Source organism: Dendrobates tinctorius, unplaced genomic scaffold (genome assembly GCF_039654945.1).
Source record: "Dendrobates tinctorius isolate UK_male_01 unplaced genomic scaffold, ASM3965494v1 ptg000228l, whole genome shotgun sequence".
NCBI lineage: Eukaryota > Metazoa > Chordata > Amphibia > Anura > Dendrobatidae > Dendrobates > Dendrobates tinctorius.
In genome coordinates this window covers 1,210,431-1,225,608 of record NW_027361895.1, presented here as the reverse complement: position 1 = coordinate 1,225,608, position 15,178 = coordinate 1,210,431, and the positions used below count along the sequence as shown (strand labels likewise).

General features: G+C 47.1%; 2 non-coding genes across 2 annotated transcripts; both read left to right on the top strand.

Moving 5' to 3' along the window:
- Positions 1-8,435: 8,435 nt before the first annotated feature.
- Positions 8,436-8,508, top strand: TRNAK-UUU (transfer RNA lysine (anticodon UUU)). The gene has a single exon. It is a non-coding gene; the product is annotated as a tRNA-Lys (tRNA).
- Positions 8,509-9,463: 955 nt separating this feature from the next.
- On the top strand, positions 9,464-9,535 carry TRNAE-CUC (transfer RNA glutamic acid (anticodon CUC)). Its single transcript has one exon. It is a non-coding gene; the product is annotated as a tRNA-Glu (tRNA).
- Positions 9,536-15,178: the final 5,643 nt, after the last annotated feature.

Genomic DNA, 15,178 nt, shown 5'->3' with positions numbered 1-15,178 from the left:
CCAGGGGAATGGCGTGTTTCTGGGCAAAGGTAGAAGACATAAAGTTCCCCTCGGCCCCAGAGTCCACGGTAACCTCGGCCTCCCAGGTGGAGGACCCACTGTCTAAGATGCCCCAGAATACCGGTTTGGGTGAAAAGGGTTTCATATTGGATTGCCCACTACCTACGGCCACTGGGCGTGGACGTCTTTTCGCCCGCAGAGGACACGTGCTAGCCGGGTGACCAAACTGTCGGCACTGATAGCAACGTGCAGAGCTTCGCATCGGTCGTGGCTTAGAGCCGGTGCGAGACACCTCCATAGGTTCAGAGGGTGAAAGCTGCTGTGCGGGGTATATTAGTGGTTTGGTGAATGTGGGAGCCAAGTTAACCCTACGTCTGGATTGTGCCCGTTCCAGCCCGCTCCGTAAACCGGAGGTCAATGCGGGTGGAAACGGCAATAAAATCCTCCAGACTTGTGGGAACCTCTCTGGTAGCTAGAGCGTCTTTAACGTGCTCAGCCAACCCTCTCCAAAACACCGGGACTAAGGCTTTGTCCGGCCACTCTAACTCGGAAGCCAATGTCCGGAACCGGACGGCATAATGGCTGACCGAGAGTGACCCCTGTTAGGGAGAGTAATTGTAAAGAGGTGTCGTGCGTGATCCGTGGTCCCAAAAAGACCTGCTTCAGGGCCGCGAGGAACTGCGCAGCACCCTGAACCATGGGATCATCACGTTCCCACAAAGGCATGGCCCACTGTAATGCTCTGCCAGACAAAAGTGACACAATAAACCCCACCTTAGCCCGCTCTGTAGGAAACCGTGCAGCCAGTAACTCAAGCTGAATTGAGCACTGACTGACGAATCCCCTACAGGTGGCGCTGTCACCCGAAAATTTGTCGGGAAGCGGGAGGCGAGAAAGTGTCGGCATGGGCAAAAGAGCGGGCGCACGTGAGACAGCCTCGGCGACTGTCTGGGCAGCAGCTAGCGCGGTATTCGCTGCTGAGTTGGCGCTCTCAATAGCCGCCAACCTGCTCTCCAGCTGCCGAATATAGCGCTGCAACTGCTGCACGTCTGCCATTGCCAGCCAGACCCTGGCGCTAGTGTAATGTTAGGGATGGCGGAACCCACCAAATATAAATAATAGGTGGTGCGTTCGCCACCCGGGGTCCACCGTGCGGTAGGTGACTAGACCGCTGCTGGACAATGGCAGATGCACCAGAAGGTGCTGTAGTGCTCACGGGTTAACGTCACCCGAACGCTAGGAGCGGCTCTGTTCAGACACAGAGTCGCTTGGCAAAATTATATGCAAAGGCGCTGGCCCTGTTAACGTCACAGGAGCCGGCGTGTGGCGTCGCAGCCGCAAACACCAATAGCTGCTGGTATTGCAGCACAGCGGCAGCTAAGGCCGCAAGCATCGGCGCCGAGAACCGGGCGCCGACGGACGCTAGTGTAGGCGTGGAGCAAGTGGCGTGTAGCTTGCCACAACCCTGGAGCTGACTATACACACTCAGTCACCACTCGTAATATCAGAGGGTAGGGGTTTCATAATGAGTCAGACACCAGTCCATGCATCCATCACCATACACACACAGAATAATATGCTACACTAGCGCATGGCCGAGCCGCCATGCGGGGCTTTTATAGCCATGCGCTTCCGGGACCTTCCAATACTTTAGGAAGGACCAATCAGATCCGACACAGTACCTGCACATATGACCCCTGCTCTCCACTGAGAGGGCACGTTGCGGGCATGCCCAGTAGCACGGCACGAGGACTTAGCCTCTGGAGTGATTCCCTGCAAAGCAGGTTGCGCTACCATTGCTGCACTGGAGGTGGCAGCAACATTCAGGCTCACAGAACGCGTCTGAGGAGAATGCCTGGCTCGCCGTGATTGCTGAGCAGGAGTCCGAGCGGTCGGAGGAGAATGGGAGACTGCAGGATGTCTGGCTCTGGATTCCCGCTGTGCAGTGCCAGGAATCCGATGCCTAACAAAGGCAAGGTTAGGCCAGGAAAGAACTGGGGAGCAGTCTAGGATGGTCCGGTGGTCTAGGTGTGTACTGCATAGAAGTAACAGCCAGAGAGGGAAAGATGAGGAAACATGCAAATGTGCCAACTGTGGATGTAACTTGGGAAATACTTGGTAAAGCAAGAGTTAAAGTTGACTCAAACTGTGTCTCTATTGCTGGGGGTTGCCTGGAAGAGGTACCGTTATCACCTGGGAAGTGGCCAGAGGAAGCTGATTCTGGAAATGCAGGTATGCATAAGAGAATAGTACATTTTTCTGTAGGGGAAGGACTGGACATGGATATAGCGGTTATTCGACTACAGTCCTGTCCCTCCCTCACAGTTGCATGATGCAACCATACAGCCTGTCATCCAGCAGACACTGAGCACTGTCTGCTCAGTGTCTCCCTGTGAACTCCTATTCCCTGTCTGAGGGCAGCGTGACCTGCTCGCGGTGCCATCAGACAGGTCCTGTGAGTTCACAGCCAATGAACTCACTTCACCTTTCTGAAGTCAGCACAAACGCCAATGGAAATTCAAGGCATAGAAGGACAACTCATGCTAGGAGTTTAGCAGCAAGCTAGTACCGAATATAGAACAATAAAAATAAAATGAATCTACGTTATTTCAACCTATTAAAAAGGAGTATATCCTGATAAAAGTGCACATAATATAAGACAAACATATACAAACTTTCTCACTCCGCTTTTAAGATAGTTGTAAGATTTCTTTTAATTTTGCCGATCCATTAGAAAATTTGGTAATAAACCGGGTTACCTCTACCTCTTCTATTTTATCAGCCTTATTCAGTAGTTCTTTACGATCCCTATCTAGAGACTGTTTATAGGCTCCCTTTAGTATGTAGTCTGGGTAACCTCTCTCTTGAAATCGCCATCTCATTCTCGCCATTTGGTCCATTCTGTATGCAGGGCTGCCACTAGGAATTTTGGGGCCCCATACTGGCAAAATTTTCGGGGCCCCCTTTAGACTCTGCGACTCCGCCCATTCTCCACCCCAGCCCCGCCTCCACCCCTCAAACTGTCCACTGTCCCACCGCTCTCTTGGAAAATCTCCACTTCTCACCAATCACACATTAACAGTTCCCATCACCAGATCACACATATAGCCAGCAGCTTTTGCTTTGGACAAAAGATTTTTTAAGCCGCCATCACAACACTGTAGACTCTTTTGGCCGAGCCCTACTCTACTGTAACCTATTAAATATTTGTAGGCAATATAATTTAGGTACAGCATATTTTTATTTATTTTTCAATTTTTAAAATGACCAATAATATCACATACAAGGGACAAATACCATCGCACCATGTCCAGACCACATATTACCACCACATAGCAACCTATAATACCACATACAAGGAACAAATACCGTCACACCATGACCAGACCACATATTACTACCATAGTGACCGAATAATATCACATGCAAGGAACAAATACCACCGCACCATGACCAGACCACATATTACCACCACAAAGTGACCAAATAATTTGCACATACAAGGGACAAATACCACAACACCATGTCTAGACCACATATTACCACCACATAGTGACTGAATACTACAATGCTGATCAGTAATAAAACAACACAATACCATCACCATAAGTGCCATTACACACAGGAGATCTGTACTTAGTATACAGTATCTGTGTACAGGTAATACAGTGATCAATGACATTATACACAGGAGCTCTGTATATAAAGTACAGGTAATACAGTGATCACTGGTGACATTATACACAGGACCTCTGTATATAGTATACAGTATATAGTGTCAGTGTATAGGTAACACACTAACTCACCAGTGATGTATCTAGGTGAAGTCCTTCATCTGTGCGTTTCATCTTTCATCCAGCACAGACCGCCATCACGTCTTCCAGCCAGGTCTCGTCTCTGCAGGAAATAACACAGTTATCTAAAGCTCCGCTTGCAGAACACATTACTTATTTTTTTTCCAACTTCTACATTACATCACATGAAGAAAAAAAGGCATCATAGTGTCACTCTACACAGCCACAGGACCATCCCCCATTTAAAACAGTATACTCAAAAAATAAAAAGACATCATGGCAGTAACAATATCCATTAATTAGCCCCTATGGTAATAATATTCCCCATCCTGGCTCCCATGTGTCTCATTCCTGGCTTCAGCCATATGTTCTCCCATCCCGCCCTTATGAGTATCCATTGTGCCCCATATGATCTCCCCATCTGTCTCCATCGTATCCATTCTGCCCCATGATCCTGCACCCTTCCTGTGTCTTACTGCCACATTCTGCCCCCTCCTGTGCCTTACTGCCACATTCTGCCCTAGTGCCTCACATTCTGCCACCTCCTGTGTCTCACTGACACATTCTGCCCCGTGTCATTCTGCCCCTCCTGTGTCTCACTGTCACATTCTGCCCCCATTATGTCTTGCATTCTGCCCCCATGTCTGCATTCTGCCCCATGAAGTCCAGCATTCTGCCCCCATCATGTCCAGCATTCTGCTCCCATCATGTCCAGCAATCTGCCCCATCATGTCCAGCAATCTGTCCCCATCATGTCCAGCAATCTGTCCCCATCATGTCCAGCAATCTGCCCCATCATGTCCAGCAATCTGCCCCACCATGTCCAGCATTCTGCCCCCATTATGTCCAGCATTCTGCCCCATCATGTCCAGCATTCTGCCCCATCATGTCCAGCAATCTGCCCCATCATGTCCAGCATTCTGCCCCATCATGTCCAGAAATCTACCCCATCATGTCCAGCATTCTGCCCCATCATGTTAAATGTCTAAGCATGCAACTGGTATTCAAATTTCTCAGATTTTTCCCTCGGCTAAAGGTCTTTAAGCACTTCTTACAGATAACTTTTGCCTGATCATTAGGATTTTGTTCAAAAAAGTGCCACACTGCACTCTTCCTACTATGGAAGACATTTTGAGACCTTGAGAGCTGTGCTAATTTGACCATCTGGCCAAGCTGTCCTGCAACTCTTTTGGTTTTTGTAACACGTTTTTGGACTGCTACGGTCCTGCCAGATAACAGCTGTTGCGATGTCGTTGCCTGCTGCGGATCCTCCTGCTCCTCTTCTGAACTATTGGCAGTGGCACCCTCTTCCCCCCAATGGATGCCAATCTAGGTTAACAACTGGGTCATCCATCTCCTCCTCTTCAATTTCATGTGCACCTTCCTCTGTGTCACCGTGTAAGGTGGTATAGTATGCGGGAAGGGGCACCTGAGTTTCATCAGGGTCTGATTCTGCCTCAGTACACTGCAAGGACAATGTAGTGCTCTGAGTGAATGTACCAGCAGAAAAATATAGCAGTGGCTGTGCATCAGTGCACTCCATGTCAGATTCATCTTGGACTGGGAAATTCATGATTTGACTTGCTAACCCAGGCATGGTATGTAAAAAGAGCTCCATGGAGTTATCGGTAGTGTGGCCTGCCACATCCTTCACTTTTGTTAGGGGTGAAGGACAGAAGGAAAGGTGTTGTTCCTGACCAGGAGCCTCCAATGACGACTCAGTGCTTTAATTTTTTGAAACTTCAGAAGAGGAGGCGAGAGAGCTGGAGGCTGTGTCAGCAATGTAAGCCAAAACTTGTTTGTGAAGCTCCGGCTTTAAAAGTGGTTTACCTACTCCCAGAAAAGAGAGCCTTTGAGGCCTTGTGGAGCCAGACGATGACACAGGCTAAACACCTCCTGCCTTAGGCGCTATTGTGCTTTTGCCACTACCAACAGATGCAACGCCACCACCACCACCATGGACTTGATGCAGGTTCTAGTGTGGTTTGACAGTGCGGATGAGAGAGATTGATTTGTATGTCCTGGAACGTACACTGCAGCTGCGGTTCTGCAAAAAAGAAGTAACATGCTGCGGAAAATAATCCGCAGCAAATCTGCGCGGAATTTTCCGCAGCATGTGCACAGAGGATTTGATTTTCCATAGGTTTACATGGTACTCTGTAAACCGCATGGAAACTGCTGCGGATCCTCAGGACCAAATCCGCTGCGGATCCGCAGCAAAAAACGCAACGTGTGCACACACCCTTAGTGATCCATTAGTGATCTTTCTGTTCCCATCATTGTTTCTCAGATGGTGGAAAGAGGACGGGAAGCAAGTTTTGAACGATTTCAATATTGTTAATCCCACTCATTTAACGGCCTGAACTCAGCGCATGTAACTACAATCGAAATGCTTCTGTGTGATGTGCAATATGTTAGCCTTTGGGGCCCGATTTTAAACTTTGCCTAGGGCCCCACTTTGCCTAAAACCGGCCCTTGCCTCTCCTCCTTGGTTGGGCAAGGAAGCTTGCCCTCTGTTGCTAACATTGTCTGATGGGAATTTTGTCAACATATTTTCCACTATAGCCTTCTGGTAAAGCAGCATTTTAGAAGATCTCCCTGCCTCAAGAAGAAGAGATGTAAAGTTCTCCATGTAGCGTTGGTCTAGCAGGTTGATCAACCAGTATTCTTTTTTTGCCAAAATGGATGTAATGCGAAGGTCATGGGATAGGCAGCAGTACATAAAGCCGGCCATATGTGCAAATGTCCCTGCAGCAAACACTTCCCTGTCTCCACCATGATGACAACTCTTCATCTCCTCCTCCTCATTCCCCTCCTCAGCCCATCCACAAAGGATATACGAAATGATTCTTGAGTAGGTATCAGCATCTTTTGCGCTATTAACTAGCCTCCTCCTTTTCCTCAGCTTCCACCTCCTCATTGTTAACCAATCTGCGCTGAGTATATGAGATGAGGCTGGGCTGGGTAGTATCTCTCTGTCTCATGTCATCCTCCATCTCTACATGGTCCGCATGCAAAGCTTCATGTTTAATTGTCAGTAGCGACTGTTTAAGTAGACACAGAAGCAGGATCACTGTACTGATGATGGCGTCATCGGCACTTATCATCTTTGTGGAGTCTTCAAAAACTGCACAAATGACACACAATCGTGCCCACTTTCCAGTTGTTATGTGTGGTGGTTCAACAGAATACTGACGGGCGTGTTGGAGCTGTTACTCAACAGCTGGCCTCTGCTGCTTACAAAGCCTTGCAAACATGTGCAGTGTGGAGTTCAAGTGCATGGTCACATGGCACACCAGTCGGTGAGCTGGTACTTGCATGCGCTGCCATAGCACAATCAGAGTAACATCAGCTGTAGCTGACTTGAGGAAATGTGCGATACATGGAGTATCTTGACAAGAAGCTCTGGCAAATCTGGGTAGGTTTTCAGAAATCTCTGAACTACCAAGTTGAAAACATGGGCCAAGCATGGTACATGTGTTAGCTTGCCAAACTTCACAGCCGCCACCAGGTTACTCCCAATATCACACATGACCATGCTTGGCGAGAACCACAGATCTGGCTGGTCTGTTATTCCTTTCTCCTAGACAAGTTAGCTTCAGCAGAGCCTGTTGCTGCTTTTGCTGTGGCAGTGCTGCAGAGCCACCAGCTTCAGTCTGATGTGGGTGAAGTGCTCTGAGATAGTACATCGGAGATGGAGGGTGAGGAGGAGCATGAGATGATGTAGGAGATGGAGGAAACCCTGATAGAAGTAGGGCCAGCAATCCATGACCTGTACAATGTTCCCGAGTGAACTGTCAGGGAAATGTAACATCTCTGGAGACAAGTGCTTGTCCATGTATTGGTCCTTAAGCAGACAATCTCAGCAGCCCCATTTGCATGGGCATCTGTGATGTTCCAATTTCAAAAAATTGACAAAATCAGTCAAAATGAGGCTCAAACCCACAACCCTGACATCACCCACTACTGACCAAGCTGTTTTGCTGAAAGAATATAGTCAGACACCAAGACTACTGTTCCCAGCTTCTGCTAAAGAGAATTCATCAAGACTGGTGTTGTCCATGTCAGCCTTGATGACAGGTCAGGGTGGAGTGTGAGGAGTCTGTTGATGAATCAGGTAAGGCGTGACGTGGCATGTGCCTTGATACAAATCTTACTCCAGTCAGAACCCCTGCTCCAGCTACTTTATGCAGCTGGCTGAAAACATTGTGCCAAAAAGATCGCATGACAAAGCTAGACACCGGCAGCAGAAAAAAATGTAAGAATGGAGAATGTGCCCAGAGAAACTATGTCGCTCAGGGGACCCAGTGTGTAATAAAGACTAGTGTCATAAATTGCCTAATTCCAATACATGTACAAACAAAATGATGGAGCAACCAAACAGATGGTAAATGAATCTAGAAATATAGATGAACAAATTAAGGGCAAGAAACTGGGTCTCCTGAGTGACAGCTTCTCTGTGTACTTTCTCTATTGCTATGTTTGCCTTTTATTTCTCTATTGTACCCCATAAACAACTCTTTGATCCTATCTTATACTTCTTTTCTGTAGTTTATTGCTTTCATAGCAGAACACTGTCTGAAAGAGGATGGAATCTTTAAACACATGGCAATGATGTAACAGAAAACAGTCAAGCAGTGAGCCCGGATAGCTCAGTCGGTAGAGCATCAGACTTTTAATCTGAGGGTCCAGGGTTCAAGTCCCTGTTCGGGCGGAAGCTTATTTTATGAAAATGTTCAAAACTCAAAATAAATGTATCTTGTTTTCTAAACACTTTTTACAACACAACACCTTTATAAGCACAACAAGGTTTACAATAGGAGTCGTTCTATTTACAAACACATGAACAATATAAATCTGTGGAATAGAATGTCACAATAGAATGTCAAGATAATAGGTACATGAATATTTTACATATTATCGCTTTCGTCTCTGACTTTTGTGACCATCTTTCTCTAAGTATCATGTAGAAGTTTTCCCAGAGAGCCTTTCATCCTTCATTATGGTGCCACGCAGAAACGATAAATGGAGTTCCAACTTGTGATAGTTCTTCTAGGTCGCAATATTTTTCAATAAATGCTTTCCACTTGATGAAGCATTTATTGATTTGTTCTCTTATTTTTCATAGTGAGGGCAAACTGGGATTTAAATTCCCACATATTCCCAATGCATTCTAGAAATGATCTCCAGAAATGATGTAGTCTTGGGCATAACCGAACACCATGTAGTAAGTTTGTAGAGGGGGCCTGCATTCGGGGCATAGTGTGATCGAGTTTAAGAGGCCTCAATGGGAGATAAAGCATAATTGAATCATGGATAATGTTGACTTGGGTTTCCCTCCACATCTCAGTGAGTATTTCTTGACATGCTTTCTCCCAACCTTCCCTTGTTTTAGATCCTGCGTCTTGGTCATTGAGCTCTTTCTCCCAATGGTTTCAGGTTGGACGCCCAAGCATTATATTTCAAGGTGAATGACAATGGCTGAAAAGAGCAAAGTGCTAGGAACAATCATGCCAGAGATTCATCTCACCACAGCTAATGAATAATATGTAAATAAACTACATGAATAAATAGTAGTGTTACTAAGTACCCAAGGAGCACCGATAAGAGTATTGTAGGAGTACTGAGACTGACTACAAAGGGTTTTCTGACTCCACCTGCAGGTATCTTCCCTGGTGGTCTAGTGGTTAGGATTCGGCGCTCTCACCGCCGCGGCCCGGGTTCGATTCCCGGTCAGGGAAATATGTTTTATTTATATTTTTACAATGATAATCACAATTGAGTTTATAACTGCACGATTTGTTAATCCTAATCCTATCACGGTATGAGGGAGCAGGGCATTGTAGGTGCGTCTATATTTTTCAGCTTTAGGACATTTGAGTTTGATACAATAGATGCTGACCACAAGTCATCGATACTGTTATTTAGATGAAGGGTGCGCTGAAGATACTTCTCTTAGAGAATTTCCGCCTTTATCAGCGGCTGAATGCTGCCACAAGGAAAGTACGTCGTCGGTCAGGGACAGGAAGACATTTCTGCAATCTGTTCCTTATTTCCTTAACTACTTGGTGTAAATGATGATACATTTGTTGGCCGCGCCCCCTACTGGCTATGCACCGCCCACTTTTCAGAAAGTTTGCTGAGTTGGCCAGGATTGGCGTAAATGACAAAAAATTGCACTTTTGAGTAAAAATAAATATTGCAATGTTTCAAACACTCTGTAGTAGATAATTATACCTCCGCTGTTTCCTTATAAGAGGGTGTAATAAATAATAATAATTGTATTTCTATAGCGCCGACATATTCCGCAGCACTTTACATTTCAGAGGGGACTTGTACAGACGATAGAGATTACAGAATAATAATCACATAAACAACAGATACCAAGAGGAATAAGGGCCCTGATCACAAGCTACAATCTATGAGGAAATAGGGGAGACACGAGAGGTGGGTGCTAAACAATTGCCTTCATTGTACACTGCAGCCGTCAAAGTAAATGAAAAATATCAATGGTCTAAAACAACTATTTTTTAGGACTAGATATTACTATGTGCAGAATTTCATATTTAGAATCATAGAATCGTAGTGTAGGAAGGGACCTCCTGGGCCATCTGGTCCAACCCCCTGCTCAAAGCAAGATTCGCTAAATCATCCCAGACAGATCTCTGTCCAGCCTCTGTTTGAAGACTTCCATTGAAGGAGAACTCACCACCTCTCATGGCAGCCTGTTCCACTCATTGATCACTCTGTCAAAAAGTTTTTTCTAATATCTACTCTGTGTCTCCCCCCATTCAGTTTCATCCCATTGCTTCTAGTCTTTCCTTGTGCAAATGAGAATAAAGATGATCCTTCTACAATGTGACAGCCCTTGAGATATTTGTAGACAGCTATTAAGTCTCCTCTCAGTCTTCTCTACTGCAAGCTGAACATTCCCAAATCCTGCAACCTTTCCTCATAAGACAGGGTTTGCAGACCGGTCACCATTCTGGTCGTTCGTTTCTGAACTTGCTCCAGTTTGTTGATGTCTTTTTTAAAATGTGGTGCCCAAAACTGGGCACAGTATTCCAGATGAGGTCTGACCAAAGAGGAGTAGAGGGCAATAATGACTTCACGTGATCTAGACTGTATGCTTCCGTTAATAAATCCTAAAATAGCATTTGCCTTTTTTGCTGCTGCATCACACTGTTGACTCATATACAGTCTGTGATCTATTAGTATACTCAAGTCTTTTTCACACGTGCTGTTGCTTAGCCCTATTCCTCCCATTCTGTATATGCTTTTTTCATTTAGACAAACCATAGCAGGTTGTTTATTAAATATGATGTAAAATATATTGGCCAAGAGATCTAGATGTCGTTTGATTGAGAGTGTTAGTCATTTAGCATTACTCAGGGTGCACCACGTGGAGGCAGACTAACGTTGCACCCTACCATAGCAGGTATATGGAGACCAGGTCACCTTGACAGAAATAGAGTAACAGATAAACTGTTCTCATCAGGTTCCTCGTCAGATCAAATCATGTCCACAGATCCTGTGGTGGATTCCCGTAGGCAGCGACGACACAAATATATGGCGAAGCTTTCAAGCTCCCTGGTGGTCCAGTGGTTAGGATTCGGCGGTCTCACCGCCATGGCCCGATTCCCGGTCACAGAAATAAATATTTGTCTTTTCTCATAGTAATAATCTACAGCAAAAATTTAAACATGAATCTTATGTTTGAGTGTCATGATCATGCAGCCGCAGGGTCTCGAACATAATAATAATAATAATAATAATAATAATCTTTATTTATATAGCGCCAACATATTCCGCAGCGCTTTACAGTTGAACAGTTTCAAACACAACAGTCATAAGTAACAACGTTAACAATACAATAATTAAAGCGAAATAAGACGACCCTGCTTGTGGAGCTTACAATCTACAATGAGGTGGGGGAGATACAAAGCACAGGTTTGTATTTACAATTATGTATTTACAATGACGGTCCAGCCATCTTCAGGGGGTGGGGGTTAGATGGAGATAGTGAATGGGCTACACACACACAAACATAACATGACTTTGATTACTGAATGTGATAGGCCGCTCTGAACAAATGTGTTTTGAGCGAGCGCCTAAAACTATGCAAATTGTGGATGATCCTAATATCTTGGGGTAGAGCATTCCAGAGGATTGGCGCAGCACGGGAGAAGTCTTGGAGTCGGGAGTGGGAGGTACGGATTAGGGCAGAGGTTAGTCGAAAGTCATTTGCAGAGCGCAGCGGTCGGTTAGGCCGATAGACAGAAATGAGGGAGGAGATGTAAGGGGGTGCCGCACTGTGGAGAGCTTTGTGGGTGAGAACAAGTACTTTGAATTGTACCCTGTAATGAATTGGCAGCCAGTGTAACGACTGGCGAAGAGCGGACGCGTCTGAGTAACGATTAGCCAGATGGACAACCCTGGCTGCTGCATTAAGGATAGACTGGAGAGGGGAGAGTCGAGTGAGAGGGAGGCCAATTAATAGAGCATTACAGTAGTCCAGGCGGGAGTGGATCAGGGCGACAGTGAGAGTTTTTGTTGTTTCCATGGTGAGAAAAGGGCGGATTCTAGAGATGTTCTTTAGGTGTAAGCGGCATGAGCGGGCAAGAGATTGTATATGGGAGGTGAAGGAGAGATCGGAGTCAAACATAGCACCCAGACAGCGTGCCTGCTGTCGGGGTGTTATTATGGTGCCACCCACAGAGAGGGAAATGTCAGATTTAGGGAGGTTAGTAGATGGTGGGAGCAGAAGAAGTTCAGTTTTGGAGAGGTTGAGTTTCAGATAGAGAGCAGACATGATATTGGAGACTGCAGACAGACAGTCAGTGGCGTTCTGTAGTACAGCGGAGGTAAGGTCAGGGGATGATGTGTACAGTTGTGTGTCATCAGCATAAAGATGGTACTGAAAGCCAAATCTGCTGATGGTCTGTCCAATTGGGGCCGTATAGAGAGAGAAGAGAAGGGGGCCAAGGACTGAGCCCTGAGGTACCCCAACAGTGAGAGGAAGAGGAGATGAAGTGGAGCCAGAAAACAGAACACTGAAGGAGCGGTCGGAAAGATAGGAGGAGAACCAGGAAAGAGCAGTGTCCTTAATGCCTAGTGACTGGAGCCTAGAGAGTAGGAGAGGATGGTCAACAGTGTCGAAAGCTGCAGAAAGGTCGAGAAGAATGAGCAGAGAGTGGTCACCATTACGTTTTGCTGTCAGAAGGTCATTGGTCACTTTGATGATACACTTCTCAAAAAAATAAAGGGAACACTTAAACAACAGAATATAACTCCAAGTAAATCAAACTTCTGTTCACACACAGAGGTGCCGCAACATAAACATACAAAAAACACTGAGCCTGTTAGTGTCACAGGCCTCAGGTAAATGCACACACGGCATCTGGTCACAGGAGCAGGACCTAAGACAGAGGAGCTGCATCCTTCTAGACCTACCATGTGTGCGGCGTCACTACTGCGAGCGCCAAGAAGGGCTGCAACTGCAGCGCGGCGTAGGACACTGCCACTCGACGAAGCTGGAAAGCATGCGCAATGTCAGATGCTAACGTAGAGGTGTGGTGTGCACAGTGGCCTAAGGCTTGCCACTGACTGACGCTGACTACGGAACTAATTCCCTATCCACATGCGTATTATCAGAGGGAAGGGGATTTATAATGAGTCAGTCACCAGAATCATACATACATCACCATTCACACATAGCAAGTATAGTCTATACTAGCGCATGGCGGAATGGCCATGCGCGGTTTTTATAGCCGTGCTGGACCTTCCAGATCTCCAAGAGGGACCAATGAGATCTGGAACAGGACCTGGGCACATGACTCCCTATCTCCAATGGGAGATCATCTCGTGGGCATGCCCAGTAGGAATACAGAGGGACTTAGTCTCTGGAACGATCTGCTGCAAAGCAATCTCCTCTGCAGTAGAAAGACAATAGGAGACCGCAGAATGTGAGGATCTGGATTCCTGCTGAGCAGACTCAGAAACCAGATGCCTAACATTACCCCCCCTCCTAGGGCCTCTTCCTCTCTGAGCCTTCCAATCCACCACCCTGTGCCCATCAGAGTCTTAGGCCTCAGACTCGTCCGAAGGCAAGTCTGATGTCCCAGTAGGTGACACGGAAAACCGGGACATGTGGAAGGTATCAGAGGCGGCAAGATCACCAGGTTTAAGAAGGGACACGTGGGAGACAATGGGCATGGCAAAACAGCCCGGAGCATAAGTTGAAATGGAACGCCGCGGTGTGATGGAGGACGTCTCCACTCTCTGCATAAGGAGGCTAACCAGAGCACATGAGGTGCATGCTTAAATATATTTTTTAATGTCCTGAGCCCTGTGCGGCCACCAATATGACCCTGCCAGGAGTTTTGTGTTCTGCACGTAGCCACAGTGACCACCTGCCCTGGACGCATGTGCCCACGCGAGAACCTTCGGTCGAAGGCGAGGGGGACAAAAGTCTTGCCCGGCGGCACAGAGCTTGGCCATTCCGGGGGCCCGTTATCCTGGTGAAGAGAGTGCTGACAGTGGCAGCCGCAAGTGGAGCTTAGTGCTGGACGTGCCTCGAGACTGGCGCGTGACACCTCCATGGGCTCAGGGAGTGAACACTCTGGCTCAGGTGATTCCAGAGTTCAAAGAGGTTGGGAGCCGGAGTAAGCCTCTGTCTGGATTGAGAACGCTCCAGCCCACGCTCCGATAAACGGAGATCAATACGGGTGGCAATGGCAATCAGCTCCTCCAGACTTGCAGGAACCTCTCTGCTAGAAAGAGCATCCTTAACATGCTCAGCTAAACCTCTCCAAAACACAGGGATGAGGGCTTTGTCACACCACTCCAGCTCGGAAGCCAGTGTCCGAAAACGAATGGCATACTGACTAACCGAGAGGGATCCTTGAGTCAAAGCAAGTAGCTGTAGAGAAGTGTCGTGTGTGACCAGTGGTCCCAGGAAGACCTGCTTAATAGCTGTTAAAAACTGAGCAGCGGTCTGAACCTCAGGGTCACCATGCTCCCATAGTGGCGTAGCCCACTCTAACGCCTTGCCCGACAGAAGGGAAACAATAAACCCCACCTTGGCCCGTTCCGTAACGAATCGCGCAGCCAGTGACTCCAGCTGGATAGAGCACTGGCTGATGAAACCCCTACAGGAGGCGCCATCGCCAGAAAATTTATTGGGCAACGGGAGGCAGGTAACTGTCGGCGCATGGGAGGACGTGGACATACGTGAAACCGCGTCTGTGATTGCCTGTACAGCAGCTTCAGTGGATTTCACAGCTGAGACAGCACTCTCAAGATTAGCCAACCGGCTCCCCAGCTGCCGAATATACTCTATGAGTTGCTGCTGTTCTGCCATCACTTGCCAGACCCTGGCGCTG